Below are 24772 nucleotides of genomic sequence, written 5' to 3'. Positions count from 1 at the left end.
CACATTACATCTACAATTCAGGAAAGGTCAGCAATGGTAACAGATAAGGTAATGATGATCATCTTTCTTTATTATTGTTAGTAGGCCTACTTCCTCAAACTATAGCGGCGTTTCCTCGGAGCTGTCATTTTCTTAAGTGAGCCGCGGCAATTTCAGTTTCAAATGAGCTTCTAACGCTAGACAAACGCCTTTATTTGCAACGCGATCACCTTGTACCCAAACCATTTCGAAACGAAGGAGCCATTTGTCCTCCACTTACTTATAAGCTCCTTGGTTTGCGGGACTCATGTTTCGCGCTCTAGGGGATTTAAAAAAAAGTGTCGTGAGTGAAAGTGCGGCGCCGCCGCCGGGGCTGTGTGTGTGAGCGGGGGACAGAGAGATGCGACAGAGTTGCGAAATTGCGTGGCTGTTATTTCAAATAGCGTAGAATATTTTAAACGAATCGGTTAACCGGTTTCAACCGGCTAATGAGGCTCGGTGGTCGGTCAAGAAAATTAGTAGTCTTCGCCATCCCTAATAGTGACTAAATCTTCTGATATAGTCTATCAAACAGATTGGGGTTAGAGTTCTCAACGGGCCGGGTCGGCCCGACAAACCCGACGGGACCCGCGGGTTCGGGCCGGGTTCGGGTCGAAAATAATAAGCAGATGACTCGGGTCGGTCCTCGGGCTAAATATTTTCCACTCAGTGAAAAAAAAAAAAAAAAACATTAGTTAAAGTGGGTAGTTTATACTCAAGTGAACTTGCAACGGTATACAGTTTAAGCGGAGTCTTTCAACTGTTAGTGACCTGGCAGCGCATAGCTCATGGTTACTGCCATTACTGGTCATGGTTACTGCCATTCACTTCCATTGCTTTTTAAGCTAGCGTCCGCTAGCTAGTTAGCTCGGTTCACAGACTAATTAAATTATTCATTCCGTGCCCTATGGAATGATTCATTGGTATCATGCATGATTTTAGACAGAAATACTGTAATCACAATTATGTTTGTATGTTTTGTCAGTTTTGTCTGAGGATGACAGAGTTTTTTCTGATGCTGAGAAAGCTTTGTCTGACGATGAGAGAGGTTTTTCTGACACGGTTTTGTCTGAGGATGACAGAGTTTTTTCTGACGCTGAGAAAGTTTTGTCTGAGGTTGAGAAAGGTTTTTCTGACGCTGAGGCAGTTTTATCTGAGGATGACAGAGGTTTTTCTGAGTCTGACACCTGAGTCTGAGGATGTCCTAAAATGAACACCGTACAGCACAGCTCCCAGCCCGTGCAGGCTGGCATCAGTATACAATCGGAAAGGGATGGTGAAATCAGCGTAGGCCAAGACCGGAGCTCTCAGCAAAGAGTCCTTCAAATCCTGGAAGGCTTGCTCACACTCTGGGGTCCAGTCGACCAACTAGTTCGCCTACAAAAAAGCTACCATCTTTGCCCAAATAAGGAGATCCGGTATCTTGAGATTTTTTCTATGGGAAAATAACATGGGGATTTTCAATTATCGCACCTGTTAAACTCTCGCGGGGATGATGACATTGGAAATGCAGACGTTTTTCGCTACGCAGTTTTGTCCACTGCCGTCTGGTGGATACTGTGATCTTCGGTAGGTGAAGACGGCACACTTTGATCTTTGCTACCCCAGAGCTAACTTACAAAGCAACTTGCCATAAGCAGTTAGCTTCAATTAACTCCCGGATCTCCTTATATGGGCAAAGATGGCAGCTTTGCATCCTTTTAGACCGTGAGCCAGGGCCTCAAATTATGGAAACCGTTACCGAAAAGGTGGCAAAGGCTACCATACCTTTTCTGAAAGCCTGGAATCTCAGCTTTTCAATGATGTATGATGGCCATCTGACAAGAGTAGCTGTTTTGAGTTATGACACATAATGTAAACTAAGGTTAAAGAAATAATGTGTATAAATCAAGCAGAACACTGGAATATTTTATTTTGTTATGTTTGGTATCATTTTAAAGGGGAGACTCTGAGCTTTCATTTAAATCCTTTTGTGGACATTTTGGATAAGTACAGCCAACCCTGGAGCTCTTCAAACCTTTAATCACACACATTTCCCTACCATTTCCCTGCCATTTTTTGTCTTTTAATCCTGTGGCACCTGGGAGCATCAGAGAAACAAAATCCAAACACTGAAATACTGGCATGACCCTAAGGATTCAGGAAATGTATCCTTTACCCATATTATCTGATTTGGAAGGGGTGATTTACAGTCTTGTATCAGAGATGGCATTTTTTTCAAAGACATAAACAGTAGTGTACTATTACCCTTGGCTAATTTGTTGATATGTCGAGTTGAAAGTCGAAAAAGGGAAATGCTTTAAAAACCTGACCAGACAACGTGGTACACTTCTTAAGACCCCAGGCATGGTGTTTAAACAATGTGGTGTCGAAATTTGAAGTATAAACATGCTTTAGGCGTGTAAACAGACCTGCCGTGATTTTTGCAAGCTAAATACAGGAGGTGAATGGACGCATTTTAGTTACGTCTTTTCCAAGGGCTGGGGATCTCTCAAATTTAATCTTTGATCAGACTTCTTGGGTATCTTCCTTACACCATGTAGATATAGTTGCACAGTTTGGAGTTGAAATTCGAAGTGTAAATATCTGGTTTACATGTGTAAACAGGACACCTACGAATATCGATTAGTGCATTAGCGAGGTATGTTGCGCTCAAAGCCAGGGTATGCTGTCATACGAAAGTGGATTTGTTTGAGCGTCGCTGTATCACCATGGTATCTTATGCTCGCAACCAAACCTGGTCGGGAGCAGATTATGTGCTCAGTTATAGCTCAAATCGTAAAAAATCACCGCCTTCTGACTAATCCTACTGACTAGTGACCAATCAATTATCTTGAACAACGAAGTCATCTCACGTGTGAGAATCTGTCATCGCATCTACTGGAGCAGCTCCACCTCTTCAAACATTTTGAAAATCCCAAAACTCTTCTAGATCATCTGGTGTGGCCTCACAGATGTCTGGAGATTTCAGTTTCCGCATGCCAAAGCCTACTCCTTTTTCTCTAATGTACACCATACTTATACCCGCATCGACTATTTCCTGGTCGATAATAGACTGTTGCCTAAAGTTAAGACTATTTCATATAGCAGTATTGTAATCTCTGATCACAGTGCCATTTTACTTGATCTTAATATTCCAAACCGGCCACCCCCTAATAGATTATGGAGACTTAACCCTCTCCTCTTAGCAGATGACCAATTTGTAGAACCCATTTCCAGCCAAATTAAATTCTTCCTGGAGACAAATACCACCCCTGACATCTCATATGCAACCATTTGGGAAACTTTGAAGGTATATACAATAGGTGTTGGATTCAATTGGCCGGCTCACGTGAGATCCTCACGAGACCTCACGTGTGAATCACGTTTATTTTATTGATTTTTCCCTGGTGAAGCTGCAATGACCCAAACAACCACCAGGTGGCACTTGTGAGCAGGCTTAGGAATGTCGGCGTTACGGATCTCGATCATGTTAACTGAGTATAGATAGATAGATAGCTACTTTATTGAAAATTCAAGGATAAACCATAGATAAACAAATAGCACGTCATCACGAGCAGGCAGTCTTATCTCATTTACAGCAGATGTGACTCTGATTCAACAAATAGTCAATCATAAAACCACAAGCCTACTTCTACGCGATACAGAAGTCTGCACGAACATAATATTAGGCTATATGGTATTGACGTGACCGTTAGGGTGCATCAAATTTGAATGGGAAATTTTAATTTAAAAATATCATTTTGGCTGGCATTGCATTTTGTTCCAATCAAGAAAAAAGTGACTTTTGCAAAGTTTTAAGGAATTTCATTGATATTTAGGGGTGCCACCTAACACATGAACTTTGGCGAAATTTCGAAAAATGCGCAATTTCCGTCTAATTGGCAAAAGGTTGACCTGGAAATGTTGAATAGAGTGAACTTTTATACAGTAACATGTTATGTAGGGTTATCAAAGTAAAAGTTGCTTTTACAACTTGGGCATTTCTCAGAATTCAACTTTGAAGAGTCTCTATTCATTTGGAATGAATGTCCTATATGGACAAAATGAATGGAAGTCAATGGGACCTGTTCACATGGCCTTACCCTGAATTTTGTGAAGCAGTGATGGATGTCGGACACACATCCCAACTGAAAAAAAAAAAAACCCAGCAGGAAACCAGCTTATGCTGGTAGCTGGTTTTAGCTGTGTTTTGCTTCTTCCAGCTATTGCTGGTGTAGCTGGTCAGACCACCAGGTAGACATGCTGGCGTGACTGGTCGTGCAGGTGTGACCAACCTGTCGTGTGGGACACAGCTGGTGTAAGATGGTCATTCTGCCCTGCTGAAAAAAACAGCCTGACAGCTTAAGGTGGTTTGCTGGTTGACCAGCTTGTTAACCAGCTTGTTTGACCAACCTATGATGGATGACCAGCTAGACCAGCAAAACTCTTGCGAAAACTAGTAGCATACATACCTTTAGCTGGTTTACCCATCTTACGATGGTAATTCAGCTGGTTTTGATTGTCGTACCACCACCTCAAGCTGGTCATTTTAATTGGTGTTGCTGGTCTACATTGCTGGTTTTTACTGGCCATGCCAGCTTATGTTGGTCATTCCAGAAAACCAGCTTGACCATCTCTGTCAAGCTTGGCAGGCTGGTCACCAGCATGATCATCTTAAACCAGCTGTATCCCACACGACAGGCTGGTCATACCAGCACAACCAGCTTCCTCAGATGGTCACGCCAGCATGTCTAGCTGGTGGCCTAACCAGCTACACCAGCAAAGACCAGTAATAGCTGGAAGAAAACCAGCAAAGACTAGCTAAAACCAGCTACCAGCATAAGCTGGCTTCTACTGTAGCTGTTTTTTTCAGCAGGGCTGCCTGAATTACTGTACCATCATAAGCTGGGTAAACCAGCTGAAGGTATGTCTTCACAAGAGTTTTGCTTGTCTAGCTGTTCAACTACCATAGGGTGGTCAAACAAGCTGGTTGACAAGCTGGTTAACCAGCAAACCATCTTATGCTGGTCAGGCATTTTATTTCCAGCAGGGATATAAAGTTTAATTTACTTTATTGGTATACACATGGGGTGATACTGACACATGTGGTGCCGGCACCCAGACCAAAGCAGCGGTCGGCCCTGTGAGAGCTGTATGGCAATGCAGGCTGCAGTGAGATGGCCGGTGTTTGACGCAGTGGTGTCAAATGCCATGTTGAAAACCTGGTCAATGCAGCACCAGTCCTGCAGCAACTTGCATGTCAACCGGGCAATGATCATTGGGCATGACTCATTCGTCTGCTTCTAATACGCCAGGATACCAAGCAGTTTCAGCCTCTCTGTATCTCCAACTTCCACTGTAGGCTGCAGAAGGACGCTCCTCAAACTGGTACACATTGCTGAGCATCGGTGTTAACTTGCTGTCCCAGTGTAGGATGCACAATGGAGGTGGTGTGGTTAGCAAACTGTTGCTAGTTCACGTTAGCTAGATGTAATGAGCACCAAATACCTATAAATATGACTTGTGATATATAAGTATACAAAGACACAACTAAAGATATGATAGTAGTAATGTAATAATAAGCTATAACTAGAAATGCAATTCCCGAGGAATTACACGAGGGGATGCAATCTGCTGGGTAGACTTTTATTTTGACACACAGGAAACACTTCTATACTATGTGTAGTTCAGGGAGAGCCAGATTGTATGCTTAAAGGCAAAGATTCTATAGTGGAGCTCTGTTCTAGAATCTTTGCTTAAAAGTGACAGTTGGATTCACAGGGCAGTGTTCTAACTAGACTGGGAACTGAGAGTTCTGGCCCATTATGACATCACATTCTCCATTAAAGTCTATGGGGGAAAAATACACTTTTAATTACAAATATCTCAAAAAGTATAAACTTCTCAAAAATGTCAAATAGATTGTCTAGTAGATATTTGGAAGATCTACGGAACGGTGTTTCAACAAAGTTTGTACGTTAAGCGGTTCGGGCTGAATAGCGCGCACAAAAAGGTAAAAAGAATAACTAGAAAAGCATTTCCTGAAGGAAATACCAGTGCATGGAAAGTCATTGCTAGGATTATTAAAGTGATTACTATAGTCTTGCTAGGCTAAATAAAGTGGTTACTATTCTATAAAAAGTGGGTACTAGGTTGGTTGCTAGGGAAATCACGTTGGTTGCTAGGGAAATTAAGTGGGTTGCTAAGGCGGTTGCCAGGGTGTAATTATGGAAGTTGTTGCTAGGTTGTTACTAAGTAATTATAGTGGTTGCTTTGCTATAAAAAGTGTTATTTTAAATATAGTTTTGAAAAGTTATCAAAATTGGGAGAAATAGAGAGAGTGATAGAGAAAGTGAGAGGAAGTGAAGAAAAAGAAGTGAAAGAAAGTGGGGATGACAAGTGAGCTATCCAGTTCAATGGAGAGACACACAAGCTGTGTCTCATTTCAGGGGCTGGATGCTTCGGAGCATTCGTGCTACCTAGCACCGGTCTTCTGTGACCGCATAGACCCGACCTAGCTGGACCAACGGTTTTTTAAACGGGACGGTCTAGCCCAAAAGAACGGCTCTGTTACGTCATGAGTCCGAGCTTGTCCTACTGATCTGTCAAACTCATGCAGGCTACGTGAAAAGCATCCTTTCAACACGACCATGTCATCAAAACATGTTACATTTAACTCATAGGCTACAACAGTACAACATGCTACTACTGACTGAGAACAATCATCTATTCGATGTTTTATTTTTTATTTAGCAGACGCTTAGAATAACATTCAGTGCAGAGGAAACGCTAACAAGGAATTAATGTGGCATAGGCAATGCCAATCTTATTTTATTATAAGACTAGTCAAAACAGTGATAGGAGGATAGCCTATATGGCCATATTCTATGCTTGCCTTGTCCATCTCCAATTTAAAATAATTTGTTAAACCACCGGCTAAAAGCGGCCACACAACTGTCGCATTAGGCTACTTTTCAAGAGATGGCTATTTCTAAGGGAGTTGGATATAGCGTTCATGTGAGTAGCCTTGCCCTTTTTCTTTCTAGCCTGGTTAAAACCAAACTTTACAGGTAGGGTACAGATGGGCATGGCTAGCGTAATTGCTTTCGCTGCTTGACATAATTTCAAAAACATCGGAGGGAATATAACAGGAGTTTAGATAACTGGCGGAATTGCAGGATAACGAGCTGTGATCAGCTGATGTGAACTTATGCTGGTCGTTTGCAGGCTTAAATGCATAACTATTGGACTTTGTCGTTAACTGACCTAGCTTGTAGCAACGTTGACAAACGTCATTGAGGCTCAGCTGATGATCATATCCATGTTATCCATTTAGCAGAAGTTGATCTCTTGCGCAAGTGCTGTTTGTAGGTTTATATCATGTTTAAATAGGCTATCTCTTTTCATATCTCGATCATGCACAAAGCATCACATGCATTTGCCACATAAAATAGATCGACAAAGTAGGTTACTCTATTGGATTGCCCTGAGGAAGACCCGCTCCTGTTGAAGGGCAGTCTCATATAACGGCAGAAGATGCGCTCTCATATAAGTCGAAACGCGCTAACTTTATCCAATGAAATAAAGGATTTTTAAAAAATGTTTTCACTTAATCGGTGTGCCTCGGACCTCTGACTAGCCTACTGCCTTGTACAAACTTTATCACCAAGAAACTTTACATAGGCTATAGGACAGTCGCAGTTTGTTTCAATTCTATTTTTGTCCGTTCCCGAAGAGCTGTTTTTTACTTTAATTAAGCGACCCAACGCAACACTCACTCTCTCTCTCTCTCTCTCTCTCCGTTAGGCATTCTATTATCGCAGGTTTACAATTAGTGCAGGCTTGCTTTCATTAGGCTTAGGCTACTGATTATATAGCCTACACGAAAACTATCTCCAGCGGCATCGTGTGTGCAGGCTGTGGTTAATTCAGGCTACACATTTTCTTTGAACTGATGGAATTGTATTTGCTACTTAATTTGCTAGGGACACATTTGTAATCTATCAAATTTAATCTAGTTTCCATTAGGCTAGATGTCACCAACAAATGCTTTAAGAAACATTTTGGTGGATGTCATTCACCCTTGGACTTTAGCCTACGCAAACGGCCATCAACTAACATTACGATCTTCTAGTGGGAACCAATTATAATAGACTAGCCTAGGCCTACTCACTAGTGATTATCTGAGCATAATGTTAATTGGCATATGACTTGATAAACCATTTGAAAGTGAAAGGCCAATGTTTGAGCTTTATTTAGGAAGATTATTTTGATAGCCTACGGAAATCGGCGACATCGTTTAAGCATAGTTCACATTTCAAAAAGTTATTTTCGAAACTAAGACTTAACTGAAAATATATAATAACTTCATTTAAATATTATTATAACATTTATTAAATGTTTAAACGTGTAGGCTACTCCTCTGCCGACTATCTCGCCAACTCAATGAAACTCAATGAAACGTCATAAACGTATCGAATCTTGGTGGCCAGGTAGGCCGCGAAGCATACATCCGATGCACACTCCGTTTCGGGGAAAAGAAGGGTGGGTTTGTCGGCCGGATTCGAAGGAGCCCACGGAATGGGACAGTACTAGGCGCGCCACTATGACGCAACCGGTCTACGAATCCGGCCTTAGAACCACGCAGCCCCTGGAATGAGACACAGCTACAGATAAGAAGTTCCATTGAAGTTGCTGAAGTCAGTGAGAGAACACTGGCAAAGTTGATTCCATTCTATTTCTTTAAAAGCTAATTATGATGTCACAAAGCCAATGTTAAGTCTATGGCAAAATTAAGTTTAGTTTTTATTTAATATCTCAAAAAGTAAAAGTTGAAGAAATATGAAAAGTAATAGACTGAAAATTTGATGCAAGAGCTACGTGACAAAGTTTGAACCAAGTCCCTACGATAAGTGGTTCAAGTCAAATTAGGGCCTGGAAGAATAATAAAAATAAAAATAATAATAAAAAGAAAAAACGAAGGAATATCAATACAGTGCATTTCCATGCACTGTAATAACTAGAAATGCAATTCCCGAGGAATTACACGAGGGGATGCAATCTGTTGGGTAGACTTTTATTTTGACACACAGGAAACACTTCAATAGGATGTGTAGTTCAGGGAGAGAGAGAGATGCTTAAAGCCAAACATTCTAAAGTGGAACTCTGTTCTAGAATCTTTGATTAAAAGTGACAGTTGGATTCACAGGGCAGTGTTCTAACTAGACTGGGAACTGAGAGTTCTGGCTCATTATGACATCACATTCTCCATTAAAGTCTATGGGGGAAAAATACACTTTTAATTACAAATATCTCAAAAAGTATAAACTTCTCAAAAATGTCAAATAGATTGTCTAGTAGATATTTGGAAGATCTACAGAACGGTGTTTCAACCAAGTTTGTACGTTAAGCGGTTCGGGCTGAATAGCGCGCACAAAAAGGTAAAAAGAATAATAATAAGAAGAAGCGACCGGATTTCAATAGAGGGGATGCATCCCCTCTAATAATAACTAGAAATGCAATTCCAAGGAATTACCAGTGCATGAAAATGCAAAAATATATAGATAGATAATGTAGATATGGTTACTAAGGTGTAGCTAGGGTAAACATGGTGGTTGCATAGTTTAAAGACAGTTGATGTGTGAAGTTAGACAGTTTAAAGCTTAAACATTCCAGTTGTAACTTAACTAATGATTTCTAAAAGGTATGTTAAAATGTTATCTAACTATGTTAACAATGATAACCAGGTTGATTGGTTTACTTAGCTAATGATTTATAACAGTTATGGTAAAAATGCTAACAATAATAACAATGTTAACTATGTTAACCAGGTTGATTAGCTAACCTAGCTAATGATTTCTATCAGTTATGCTAAAAATGCTAACTATGCTAACAATGCTAACTATGCAAACCAGGTTGATTAGCTAACTTAGCTAATCATTTCTAACAGTTATGCTAGCATCGTGACTATGATAACAATGCTAACTATGTAAACAATGCTAACTAGGTTGATTAGCTAACTTAGCTAATCATTTCTAGCAGCTATGTTAAAAATGCTAACTATGCTAACTATGCTAACTAGGTTGATTAGCTAACTTAGCTAATCATTTCTAGCAGCTATGCTAAAAATGCTAAATATGCTAACAATGCTAACTATGCCAACCATGCTAACTAGCTAACTTGCTACTGAGGACTTCTATTTTGAAACATTTGTTGATAGGGTATCCATGGCTGCCACTATCGGGAATAAAGAAGTTACTGTAGTAAAATCATGTTGGTTGCTATGGAAACGGTCATAAACGCTTGATTTTAATGGTTGCTATGTTGGTTGCTAGGTACATGGAGGTCTCATGTAGTTGACTGGAGGCATAGTTGATGATAACTGACAGTTGGAATGGTTGAACAGTTAAATAGTTGAGTAGTTTCAATGGTTAAATGATTTAATAGTGTATTATTGCAGTGAGAACTTTTATTTTGAAACAGTTGTGGAAAGAGGAAACAGTTAACAGGATATGTAGTCTTCACAGAGAGATTGTATGCTTAAAGCCTGAGAGAGAGAGAGAGAGCTGCTGCAGGTGGGGCTGGCCACCTGGCATAAGATTCTAATTGCTTAACGATCCGACTGTGATGTCATAGAGGCCAATGTTAAGTCTATGGGGAAATTTTTAATAGTTTTTAATTTTTAGTTTAAAAAGTATAAAAGTTACAAAGTTGAAAAATACATAGCAGCATGCCCCTGTTGAAGACCTACGTTGCAACGTTTGAATGAAGTTTCTAGGTTAAACGGTTCAAGCTGAATAGAAAAAATGAATTTGATCAGCGGAATAATAATAAGAAGAAGTTTTGGAAGAACAGTACAGTGCATTTTCATGCACTGTAATAAGAAGCGACCGGATTTCAATAGAGGGGATGCATCCCCTCTAACTAGAGAAAGTAATTCCAGGGAATTACGAGTGCATGAAAATGCAAACATTTCTGCTTAGGACGCACAGGAAACAGAGAGAGAGGGAGAGAGAGTTCTAGCATAGGATTCTAATTGCCATTGCTAATTGCCATTGTGATGTCTATGGGGAAATTTTAATAGTTTTTATTTAATTCGGTTTTTAAGTGATGATGTAACAATGGGATAATAAATATATGTCCGGGTCCAACGGCTTTCAAACTCACATGTTATTCTCCATAGACAGTCAAATAAACTATTAATTTCCGCTAATCTTACTAGCTTTTAAGAAAATTGTCATCTTAAACGGACTTGTTGCCTCAACCCAATCAAATCTATATTTTTCGCGGAAGCCTAGTCGTTACCCATTAATATATAATATGGATGCATAGCTACAGTGATTATTTTGTTAAAGATTAGCGATTTTGTTTTAAAACTGCTAAAACGAAGGTGGTGATGACATAGTTTACAAGTCACAAAAAACATCTGGCTGCGCTAATAAACGTCTTTTCACAAAATAGCTGTTGGGCCTGTGACGTCGGACTTAAAAACCGAATAGTTGAAAAATACATAGCTGAAGTCACCTAAGAAAGACCTACGCAGCGCAGTTTGAATGAAGTTTCTACGTTAAACGTTATATATCTATCTCTACCAACGTCGTGCACACAGTGTTCTTTTTTCAGAGCCTATTTGGAAAATCTAATTAAGCATTAAACGAAGCGATAAAAGCAGCAATTTCGACACTGATTGGCTGTAGGAATCCTGCAATGTGATTGGCTCTCAGAATCCTGCAATCTGATTGGCTGTAGGAATCCTGCAATTTGATTGGCTCCCAGAATCCTGCAATCTGATTGGCTCCCAGAATCCTATAATTTGATTGGCTCCCAGAATCCTGCAATCTGATTGGCTGTAGGAATCCTGCAATTTGATTGGCTCCCAGAATCCTGCAATTTGATTGGCTGTTAGAATCCTGCAATCTGATTGGCTACCAGAACCCTGCAATCTGATTGGCTCCCAGAACCCTGCAATCTGATTGGCCCCCAGAATCCAGCGATCTGATTGGCTCCCAGAATCCTGCGATTTGATTGGCTCCCAGAATCCTGCAATCTGATTGGCTCCCAGAATCCAGCGATCTGATTGGCTCCCAGAACCCTGCAATCTGATTGGCTCCCAGAATCCTGCAATCTGATTGGCCCCCAGAATCCAGCGATCTGATTGGCTCCCAGAATCATGCGATTTGATTGGCTCCCAGAACCCTGCAATCTGATTGGCTCCCAGAATCCAGCGATCTGATTGGCTCCCAGAATCCTGCGATTTGATTGGCTGTTGGAATCCTGCAATCTGATTGGCTGTTGGAATCCAGCAATCTGATTGGCTGTTGGAATCCTGCAATCTGATTGGCTCCCAGAATCCTGCAATTTGATTGGCTGTTGGAATCCTGCAATCTGATTGGCTGTTGGAATCCCGCAATCTGATTGGCTGTTGGAATCCCGCAATCTGATTGGCTCCCAGAACCCTGCAATTTGATTGGCTCCCGGAATCCTGCAATCTGATTGGCTCCCAGAACCCTGCAATTTGATTGGCTCCCAGAACCCTGCAATCTGATTGGCTCCCAGAATCCAGCGATCTGATTGGCTCCCAGAATCCTGCGATTTGATTGGCTGTTGGAATCCTGCAATCTGATTGGCTGTTGGAATCCCGCAATCTGATTGGCTGTTGGAATCCTGCAATCTGATTGGCCCCCAGAATCCTGCAATCTGATTGGCTCCCAGAACCCTGCAATTTGATTGGCTCCCGGAATCCTGCAATCTGATTGGCTCCCAGAATCCTGCAATCTGATTGGCTGTTGGAATCCTGCAATCTGATTGGCTCCCAGAACCCTGCAATCTGATTGGCTCCCAGAATCCAGCGATCTGATTGGCTCCCAGAATCCTGCGATTTGATTGGCTGTTGGAATCCTGCAATCTGATTGGCTGTTGGAATCCTGCAATCTGATTGGCCCCCAGAATCCTGCAATCTGATTGGCTCCCAGAACCCTGCAATCTGATTGGCTGTTGGAATCCTGCAATCTGATTGGCTGTTGGAATCCCGCAATCTGATTGGCTGTTGGAATCCCGCAATCTGATTGGCTCCCGGAATCCTGCAATCTGATTGGCTCCCAGAACCCTGCAATCTGATTGGCTCCCAGAACCCTGCAATCTGATTGGCTCCCAGAACCCTGCAATCTGATTGGCTCCCAGAATCCAGCGATCTGATTGGCTCCCAGAATCCTGCGATTTGATTGGCTGTTGGAATCCTGCAATCTGATTGGCTGTTGGAATCCTGCAATCTGATTGGCTGTTGGAATCCCGCAATCTGATTGGCTGTTGGAATCCTGCAATCTGATTGGCCCCCAGAATCCTGCAATCTGATTGGCTCCCAGAACCCTGCAATTTGATTGGCTCCCGGAATCCTGAAATCTGATTGGCTCCCAGAATCCTGCAATCTGATTGGCTGTTGGAATCCTGCAATCTGATTGGCTGTTGGAATCCCGCAATCTGATTGGCCCCCAGAATCCTGCAATCTGATTGGCTCCCAGAACCCTGCAATTTGATTGGCTCCCGGAATCCTGCAATCTGATTGGCTCCCAGAACCCTGCAATCTGATTGGCTCCCAGAATCCAGCGATCTGATTGGCTCCCAGAATCCTGCGATTTGATTGGCTGTTGGAATCCTGCAATCTGATTGGCTGTTGGAATCCTGCAATCTGATTGGCTGTTGGAATCCCGCAATCTGATTGGCTGTTGGAATCCTGCAATCTGATTGGCCCCCAGAATCCTGCAATCTGATTGGCTCCCAGAACCCTGCAATTTGATTGGCTCCCGGAATCCTGCAATCTGATTGGCTCCCAGAATCCTGCAATCTGATTGGCTGCTGGAATCCTGCAATCTGATTGGCTCCCAGAACCCTGCAATCTGATTGGCTCCCAGAATCCAGCGATCTGATTGGCTCCCGGAATCCTGCGATTTGATTGGCTGTTGGAATCCTGCAATCTGATTGGCTCCCGGAATCCTGCGATTTGATTGGCTGTTGGAATCCTGCAATCTGATTGGCTGTTGGAATCCTGCAATCTGATTGGCTCCCAGAATCCTGCAATTTGATTGGCTCCCAGAATCCTGCAATCTGATTGGCTGTTGGAATCCTGCAATCTGATTGGCTCCCAGAATCCTGCAATCTGATTGGGCCCCAGAATCCAGCGATCTGATTGGCTCCCAGAATCCTGCGATTTGATTGGCTCCCAGAATCCTGCAATCTGATTGGCTGTTGGAATCCTGCAATCTGATTGGCTCCCGGAATCCTGCAATTTGATTGGCTGTTGGAATCCCGCAATTTGATTGGCTCCCAGAATCCTGCAATCTGATTGGCTGTTGGAATCCTGCAATTTGATTGGCTCCCGGAATCCTGCAATCTGATTGGCTGTTGGAATCCTGCAATCTGATTGGCCTCCAGAATCCTGCAATCTGATTGGCTGTTGGAATCCTGCTATCTGCTCAGAACTCAGGTTTCAGTCTTTCGGAATTAACCCTTATAAACGACCCTGTTGTGTCAAATGGGCTTTGGTTTGCCTCAGACTCACTCACTATGAGGCTGCGCAGCTAATGCTAGTCATAGCTATGCTAGTTAGCCAAGGACTAGCGTACCATGCCCGTGATGTAGCTGGTTGTTGGTATCCAACATGGCGGCGTAATGTTAAGTCTATGGAGAAATTTGTAATAGTTTTCAAAGTTGAAAAATACATAGCTGAAGTCACATAAGTAAGATCTACGCGACACAGTTTGAATGAAGTTTCTACGTTAAACGGTTGAGGCTGAATTAGATGCACAAATTCGTTAGAAGAAAGATAACAAGAAGATATCGGATAACAGTAGAGTGCACTCTAATAAAAACTATAATAAGAAGATATCGGATAACAGTAGAGTGCATTTTCATGCACTCTAATTACCATTGCATGTAAATGCAAAAAGGTTACTGACTGTGTAAAACATTGTATTAGGCCTATAGTTAAAAAGACAACTAGGCTACACAGATGAACAGATAAATAACAATAACCAGTAGTCGAGTTGAGGGGGGATGAGGAGGGATGGCATCCCCCTTTGGAATTGATATGGTCAAAATCATCCCCCCTCTGAAACAGCCATCCCCCTCCCCATCCCCTGTAATTTTTCAAAGAGTGTGGAAATATCACCACTATTTCATTTTCAACATTTAGCTTTTGCGCACATCGAGGCTAAAATACTGTGGATGAGGGGCATGCTCCTCCTATTGTCACGGCAATCAGCGAAGCATGCAGCATTCTTTTACTGTCTACACGCACGACAGGTGATTTCATTCAGCAGCATCATGGCCAAGCGACAAGCAAAGTTTGATCTAAGGGACGTCGGCTTTATTAAGAGGACAAAACGTTGATGAATTAGAAAGAGTACATTTATACTCAAACCTGAAACGCCCAGTCTCCCTTGTTTGCTAAAGTGAAGGTTCCTAGCCCGCTAGCGAGAGCTGTTCACTCCAGCTGTTTTTGAACAAACTTGCCATAATGTAATTGGAAAGGATAGGCTACCGTAGCGGCTCATGGCGAACGCAATGTTGTTCAACTTTTTAGGTAATCTTATTGAGAGTGATGTATGAATGCATCCTCACTCACACGAAAGAACAGTTTTGTAGTGTGCGGTTCTGCAAATAGACAATGTCACGAGGTGGCTGAAGAGACAAATGTCTGAGCATCTGTTCATCTTTAGAATTATTATTCCGCTGTGCAGGTAGCCTAGGCACAAAGCTTTTGTTTTGCATTTTTAAAGGTAAAACGTAAGACTGAGACTGAGCTACAAAGTATCCCACCAACAATTAAAGTTTCTGTTCTAGGCTACTGTAGCCTATGGTGGTAGAATTCCAGAGTGAAAGCAAAAAGTCTCAACTTTTTTTGTTGGTTCCATTTAACTTGGCTAGATTGGTAATTATAACAAGTCATCGTTGAATGCATTACAATTGATGTCTGGTTCACTAATTCAGATCTGATAGATATTTAGTATATTTAAGTGATAATGTTACTCTGAACTGGGATCAATTTTAGCAACTCAATGTAGACATGATCTAAAATGTTAGTGACACATAAAATGTACATGAATTGGAAGAAATTTAGAATTTGCCAATGTCCAGCAGGTCACACTAGCCTATAAATGGACTAGAATACAGGAAATTGCATCTTAAAAATTAAAAGTGTTCTGGGGGAGGAAACCCCCATACCCCCCGCAAGACTAATACCCAGGTGTGCATTTTAAAATCCACCATCCCCCCTGCCATTTTTTAACAACTCGACTACTGACAATAACCCAATTATAATTCCACTGAAATTACTTGGAAAGTCACATTTAAAAGGTGATTTATGAAAATGCATCAACATTGTGGATATAGTCTATTTTAGAGAATAACTCTTCATTTATTAGAATTTAAAAGACTGAAATGAAGTTGCCAACTTCAAACGAGTTGCAAGACACTTTAGTAGCCTACAGTGAAACGACTGGTAGGATAGCTTAGCCTTCATATCTACACTAATGCAGGTTAAAAGTAGGCCATAGGCTAGACTTAGACACCATTGGAATACGGGATACAATCTCAAATAACGCCAATCAACGATGATGCAGCAACAGGTAGGATATCTAGCAAATGTAACGTTAGCTTAGGACAATAGGATATTTTATGTAGGCTACACATATTACAGGATGAGCTAGTATGTTCTTCGAAGTGTTTCCAGGTGTGTGATTGTCCTAATAGGAATGTACAATAAGCTTAGATTTTTAATTTGTGAATGATACCGAAAGCTTTAAATGATTGCCTGGCTGGCAAGTCCCTATAGCTGAAACGACTAGCTTGCTAAGCCCTGTTCGCCTTGCAGCCTACCCCGACGTTAAACGTTAGCCTGGAGCAAGTTTGGTTGTCGTTAGCTAAATACAGTGTTTACATTGACGTTAGGTTAGATTGTCTTAAGCTTTTGATAACGTTACCGAGAGCAAACCGGTTAGGCTACTGTAACGAGTAGCCAGCTGTGGCATGGTAGAATGTTTTCACAGCTGTTACAGCTTACTGTAACAGGAACTAAAGTCCGAAAAAAATTATTGATGTCGGAATTTTAATTGCAGCGTTAACAAAAAAAACCTGTTCATGTTCGAGACGAGCGCAGTAAAATTGAAGGATATCTTGGCTATCTGTCCGACGACACAATTGCTGTTCTGCGATCTCGAAGAACAACTGCTTGACAAACGCAAACACTCATGTTTTGCCTTGCAAGTGGACAAGGCCACTGACAGTTACAAAGGTGATTTAGTTATTGCTTATGTCCGCTTTGTTAACTTGACAGCGAACGAAGATATTCTATTCTGTGAGTATGCCAAAAGTAGGGCCACTGCAGATGAGCTATTCAACATTGATCTCAACAATTAGTCTACCTGGCAGAACAGGACATCAAATGGGAAAACTGTGAGGGACTTTGCTCGGTTGGCGCACAGATGATAGCAGGTAAAAGAAATGCTATCGTCGTGATAAAGACGGTGCCCGATGCGCAACAGACGGACTGTTTCATTCAGGGAAGCGCTCGCGTCAAGGCTTGACCTGAATAAGATTTTGAACGAGGTCGTGAGATTGTTGAACTTCATTTACAACACAATGGTAGCATATAGTTGGCCCTTTTGCTGTATTTTTTAAGCAAGGATTGACACCTTGTCAATGACAAAAAACTGACGTTATTGGTCATTGATTTAGATTTTTATTTTCTCTATTTTTGCACTGATATTTATCTGTAGTAGCCTAACTGTTATTTGTTACTGATGTATGCCTATATTTAGCAAGTGACGTTATAAATGTGACAATTTTGAGCTTGACCTATACTTTCTTAGAGCGATGATGGACAGGTGGAGCTCGAGAAAGCCCCCTTGATCAAAGTGGGGAATGAAAGAAAAAGTTTGAGAACCACTGCTTTATGCAGACGATCTGCTTCTATGTCTGACCCAGCTTTATCACTTCCTCATGTTTTAGATGTTCTGAAACTACAGCGGCCCTCCCCTCTGACCTGTTCCCCTTTAAAAGGGTCCGGGATGGCTTCAAATACTTGGGCATTGAAGTCACTCTCAATCTTTCAACTACCTTCAAAAAGAATTTCATTGTTTTGCTAAATAAACAAGATATGTCCCGCTGGGCCTCTTTACCATTGTCATTATCTAGACAAATCAGCCTGATTAAAATGATAGTACTACCAAAGTTTTTATATCTATCTATTAAAAAATCCTTCTTTAAAAAATTAGACCAAAATATTACGCCTTTTATATGGGGAAATAAATCATGTCGGATTAGCAAGTCCCAACTTCAGAGACCTAAAAGCTCTGGTGGAATGGCTTTGCCTAATTTTCTTTTCTATTACTGGTCATGCAACGTCCAGAAAATAATTCACTGGGTGGAAGACATACCTATTGAGGAAAAATCTGATTGGGTACAGTTGGAGATCTCATCAAGCCCAAACAATCTGACCTCAATAGTGTGTGCAGGCTTACCACTGCTTAGCAGTAAACATAGTCCGAATGTTATAGTTAATAACTCCATAAGAATATGGGCTCAATTTAGAAGACATTTTGGGCTTCAAAGCGCATCCACCCTTTCCCCAGTTCAGTCAAATCATATGTTCACTCCCTCCTCCACTGATTTTGCATGACCATGCATTTGCTGCATGGTCTAGCAAAGGGATTAGGACAATTCAAAACCTGTTTATTGAAGACGTGTTTGCCTCTTTCCTTCAGATTTCACAAACCTATGCCCTACCCAAGACTCATTTCTTTCGTTATTTACAGATCAGGAGCTTTGTACAAAAAAGCTTTGGCTCATTTCCAGATAAGCCCACAGACACACACTACGATTGTATCCTTGAGCTCAATTCAGACTGTAAAGGACTAATATCCCAGGTCTATAATTGTATAGGTAAAATTTACCCATGTACAACTGCACATTTGAAGCAAGCTTGGGACACAGATTTAGGGGTAGTCTTGACAGAGGACCAATGGGAATCTATCTTAAGGCTGGCTTACATTGCACGATTTTGGCCTGTTTTAACAGTCGGCGACTAAATTTCCAAAATCTTGGAAGTTGTACTAGAATCGCAGCGCGCTCCCGTCATCTAAATCGTTTAGTGTAAGGTGCCAATCTTAGCGGTTTTAAGTCCGTCGAAGGCAGTCTTTTTCTAGTTTTGTCGTTACGACAATATCAAACATGTTTGATATTATCGGAAGTCTTTTCAGTCGTGGCTCATGCAAATAGTGACGTGAACATTAAAAACCAATAGTAACCTCTCGCGAACACGAAAACAGGAAGGGGCAAAATAGGCGACAGCTGTAGCCTATGATTATTTGTTATTTCATTTCTTATAATTTATTAGTCGGCTATTCTATGACACAGAACAACTCTATATCTGTAAGTGATGTCACACATCAAACAATGCTGCAGAAACGCGAAAAAATTACTTTGATATGAGTAGGCTATCATGTGAGTTCCTGTTAATGATGACGTGTAGCCTATTGCATGAGGGAAATAATTTGAAGGAATCTAGCAGCAGTCTTGTAAATAGTGACCCACAGTCTTTGCAAAATCCTAATCTGAGACTGGCCTGTGACTAGACTGTGACTAAAAACTCAATGAATTGTCTTTAGATGTGAGAGGGTCTGAGACTGTAGTCTTTCAAAAATCTTTTCCAAATCTTTGCAAAGTCTGTCAATGTAAGGTAGGCTTTAGGGCGTATTCACACCAGGAAGGTCCGTTAGGTCACTTATTTGGTCCGGACCAATTTTTTTAGTGCGGTTCGCTTTCACACTGTGATGAATTGCAACTGGACCAGAATTTATAAACAAAAACACATGTGCTACGGTCGTTCAACCATTGGCTGGTAAATGTGTAGGCGGGGTGAAGAATAGGAAGCCAAAGTCAAAGTTGGCCCACGTAAATTCTATGGAGACTTTGCGTACTGTACTCGTTATTATCCTAGCAATATAATTATTATACAGTTACAGCTTTGCAGAAGTGCTCGAGCGTCAAGACCGTTTGATGCAACATGAGTTTAACAATATCATGCTCGTAATTTTGCAACGACGAAGGCGTGCAGTAAAACAGCTGAGAAGGAAAGCTCTCGTGTGTCCAACATGCTACACTAAGCAGGCCTACGGAAGACGGAACAGGTAGGAGATGCAAAATCATTGCCAAAAAAGCATTACCCTACTGCTTCATACAGAGCTTGTGTGTGACTAAGCAATCCTACATTTCCCATAATGCACGAAAACTACGGGAGCTTGTCAAATCCAAAACAGGTAGATTTCTGCAACTGGGTCGGATCGAGGTCGGGCTGCTTTCACACCATAAACGAACCGCACCAGGGTTCGATAGGAACCGCTCCGAGACCACCTCCTCAGCTGGGTCTCGGTCAGCTCGTTTGGTCCGCACCAGAGTTCGAGTGATTGTATTCACACCAGTCAAAAAGGTCCGAACCAAGCAAAAAACGAACTTGAGTTCGTTTTAATCTAACTTAACAAGGCAGGTGCGAATACACCTTTAGACTTGACACACACATCATCCACATCTGCTCTGCATGGCTTGATGCAGATGAAAGTGGTACACAGAGCTCATTTATCCAATGCTAGACTGGCAAGGATTTATCCATGTATTGAACCGTTATGTCCACGATGCAGGGGCCAACCAGCTGACTTAATACACATGTTCTGACTTTGCCCAAACCTCTCATCCTTTTGGGTGAATATCTTTAATGCGTTTAGTGAAATGTTTGGAACACGATTTGACCCTAACCCTGTTTGCGCCCTTTTCGGTTTAACTCCCGAGCAATCCTGTGATAGCCTACCGAATAAAGCTTACGTAGTCATTGGCTTTACCACACTCCTTGCAAGGCGCCTGATTCTTCAAAATTGGAAACAACGCATACCACCTTCATTTTCCAAATGGATCAAGGATGTTCTATTTCTTGTTATTAGAGAAAATCAAGTTTACACTTAAGGGGTCTGCACAAACCTTTAGTAAGGTTTGGAAGCCCTTTTTGGACTTCTACGACTCATTACAAGAACCCCTTGATGCAGATTAAGTCACATCCCCATAGCAGAGAGCAACCCCCCCCCTCCCCCTGAACACAAGTTTTGTTGTTTGTTTTGTTTTGTGTTTTACTTACTTATTATGTGTAGTTGTTGTCAAAGTTTTTTTTTTTTTTTCCGTCATAGATTCAGAATTTTTGGCCAACGATTCCCGGGACACCGTAACACCGGGAACATGAAACTTGGTGGGCATGTAGCCCCAGTAGACTTCTGCTGAAAAATTTCATTTCGTCCCCGGGGGTCACCCCCCCCACCCCCCGCGTGCCCCCGCCCGAAGCCCATGCAGGAACACACACACACACACACACACATATAAATACACACACAGACACATACCTACACACACACGCACCAGCACATACACACATGTACATAAAAAAGTATGTGCATGTGTGCGCATGTGTGAGTGTGCCTTTGTATGTGTGTGTGCACGCGCGCATGTGTGTGAGTTTGTGCCTGTGTGTGTGTGTCTGCTTGTGTTCATTATGTTCACTGTGTTTTCTGCCGTCACTGTCACTCCAATATCAGATCACTCACACACACACACACACACTCATAGACAGAGAAGCACTCATACACAAAAGCAAGCGCACACATGCACACACTCATTTACATACATAAAAGTTGCAGTAAGGGATGGAGTTGGCGATGGAAACAAAAGCGTGATTGTGCAGGACGGAGCGGCGGTCATATTGTGTATCGCTTTGCGGTACATCTAGTTTATTTTCTAATTTTCAATCATTTTTCAGTATGCTGGGTTTTTGTTAGCTTGTTTGTTTGTAACTTTAATGTCTTTTATTTTCTGTTGTAGTCCTGTGTAGGTCAATGGAGTGGGGTGGGAGGGCCCTGGGGTTTCAAATTTGTTTCTGTATGATGATAATTATGATTTTGTACCAATGGGATGGAATCCTGAATGTTAATATGTCCTGTATTATTGTGGGATAAAAAAAACTTTGAAAATCAATAAATAAATTGTTAAAAGAACACTGTATAACAGCCATATAATCTACTATACCCTTGTATTGATATACATCAGCCATAAACATTCCAGATAGATAGAACGTTTTATTTAAGTGCCTACATTGCCAAAGGACATCTGCACAAACCTGCTTTTTACCAGTTCATCAGCCACATAAGACATCTTGTAAAAGCTGCACAAAATGTTAGGTTGAAATATCTGACGCTGAAAGACAAGCGTTAGCTTTAGACCATGATTTTTGTTCGGTCCTTTGCTAATAAAATATTGATTTGGTAACTCATATTTTAAATGCTGAATGAATTTGAGGCAGTTTCTTGAAAGCATGCCAAGAAGTAAATTTTTAATGTTTTGTATTCACCCTTTGTTTGACTGTGTGTGTGTGTGTGTGTGTGTGTGTGACTCTACACTGGAATAAGGTATGGATAAACACTCTCTGTTGCACAAAGTAATAAGGCTCAGTCCTATTCAGCCATTTCATGAAACCTGTAACAATTCCTGACCATGCATATTTGAGTGTCCTTTTATTAAAAACCTTAACCAGAGCAGATTTAAGTTAAGTTAGTGCATTATTCATACTGGTAATCTCTGTTCTTTTGCTTTGCCTGTAAATAATGCACTGTGATGTGAGGTAGCACCATAAAAGGAAATCCTACTAAGAGCACTGTAAAAATACTCCAAAATGCCCTCACAGATTAACCTAATTTGTTGTTTTTAAATCAATGTACATAAAAAGACAGGACCACAGAACCAGAAATACTATGAAAAATGTTTGTGTGTACATGTAGATTTTAGCATGTGTGAATTTCACATATAATTAAATGGAATTACAACTGAGGTTGGGGGTGGGGACACAAACATAAAAACCAAAGCACTCAACCACAAGAATTTGTGGCTTGAGGGAATTTATTTATTTATGAATAGGGATTTAAAAATATTATTTCTTGCATTTCTACACCATCTTGGATTATGCCAAGAAACATTTACCTTCAAGAAATGGATTGGCTAGATTATGGGTGTCATCAAGATCAAGAACAGCATAATTGCTTACTTGTAATAGAATAGACTAAAATGAGGGGTGTAATGGTACGATACTGGACCATCTTCGGCTCAGTGCAGATGTGTATAGAATGAAAAATTAAACTCAGTCCCTCCAGGATTTTGTGAATCAACAAATCCCTGCAAATTCAGGGCGTTTTATCAATTTTGTCCAACCATTGCGACTTTTCCATATCTGATCCATATCACAATAGCTCCCTGAGATATTTCACCGACCACAGCAGTCGGTGAACCAGACATTGTCACACTCATTTCCTACTGATGTACAGCCCCTCGACTGATTTTCAAGGTGCCCGTCAATGGCAGTCATCAGATCAGCGTGATTTAGGCCTGCTACTGGCTCTGTCATGCCGTCTAACCATAATCTCATCTGCCAAAGATCTGCCCCTTGCGATTGCAAGTTGAACATAAACAAAAAGGCACTTCTAAACAGGTCACAGAATAGCAACTATTGCTGGTGAGCTAGTCTTGTCTGATGTTGGAGACCATCCTTAGGGTATGCATGCTATATAAGACTTGTCACATAATTTTAAGGCATGTTAAGGGCTTGGTTTTGTTCATGTAAATAGGATACTTGCCAAAGATGGACATTCTAAAAATGTGGGTTAATAACTCTGACATCACTTTTCAGGAATATTTGTTTCTCTTCTGTTACACTTATTAAGTTGCAATTAATAGAGTAGGCCTATTTCACAATGACTGGATCATGACTAGGGTTGGGTACCTATCGCATTTGAACCGATATCGGCACCGGTGCCGGTGCCTGAGGTTCGGTGTCGGTATTCAACGGTATTTTTTTCGGTACCTTACCCTTACTGAATCTGTAACACCTTGTTTGTATCAACTACAAGTTCCACAAAATCAAATTTATACATTGAGAATGTTTTTAACCCAATACAAACCCCTCTCATTTCTTAAGTAGCCTATGAACATGAACAATGGATAGTGGAAGTTTTTTTAAACAGACTCCATCAAACCCAAACATAGAACAAATAATTAGTCCATTGGGTTATATGATGATTTAGCTAGTTTTAGGCCATGTTCATGAAAAAAGCAATCCTTCCATCTTTGTTTTGTGCAATTTAACAGTAGCCTAGGTCAGCGGTATGCCAGGCATCATGTTTAATAAACCGCCCCTTTTTAATGAAAACATAGCCTACTATAGAGTTTACAAATGGTTTAGAAGTTATTCATTTATTCATTAATTAATTACAAAATGTTTTAAAAGTTCGTTTTTTAACACCTCTCCGCCATAGCCCTTTTCATCTCGCATAGGCTATCTCCTAGAAGCAGGTGGTATGCGTTCCACAGTTTGGGAATCCCTGGCGGATCCGGGCCAAATACATTTTGCTGGGTAGATTATTATCCACTCCTTACCAGTTCTGTTGTTTAAATTACTTCGATTCAGTCAGTTTCTAACGTGAGTAGTAGGCTGGTGAGTTTGGTCGTTCGGTTATCCTTTGACTAATAAAACATTCCATCGTGAATTATTATAGCTCGTCTTGATGCAGCGCAATGTTCCACCTTGAAACGCTACGCATAGTCTGTCTGTCAGGTTAACTGTACGTGTAGGCTAACCAGCAAACTGTTGCGTGGGCCTACAACGTGTATAATTAAATTATAGCATTGCATCGGG

At 41.2% G+C, this 24772-nt stretch overlaps 1 protein-coding gene across 1 annotated transcript in view; it reads right to left on the bottom strand.

Moving 5' to 3' along the window:
* The window catches only part of cnih3 (cornichon family AMPA receptor auxiliary protein 3), a 106895-nt gene that overhangs the window by 37745 nt on the left and 44378 nt on the right, over positions 1-24772 (bottom strand). The gene's annotated exons all lie outside the window — the stretch shown is intronic.

Source organism: Sardina pilchardus, chromosome 12, assembly GCF_963854185.1.
Source record: "Sardina pilchardus chromosome 12, fSarPil1.1, whole genome shotgun sequence".
In the NCBI taxonomy this organism is placed as follows: Eukaryota; Metazoa; Chordata; class Actinopteri; order Clupeiformes; family Clupeidae; genus Sardina; species Sardina pilchardus.
The sequence above is the reverse complement of the archived record's forward strand: the minus strand, read 5'-3'. Positions and strand labels throughout refer to the sequence as shown.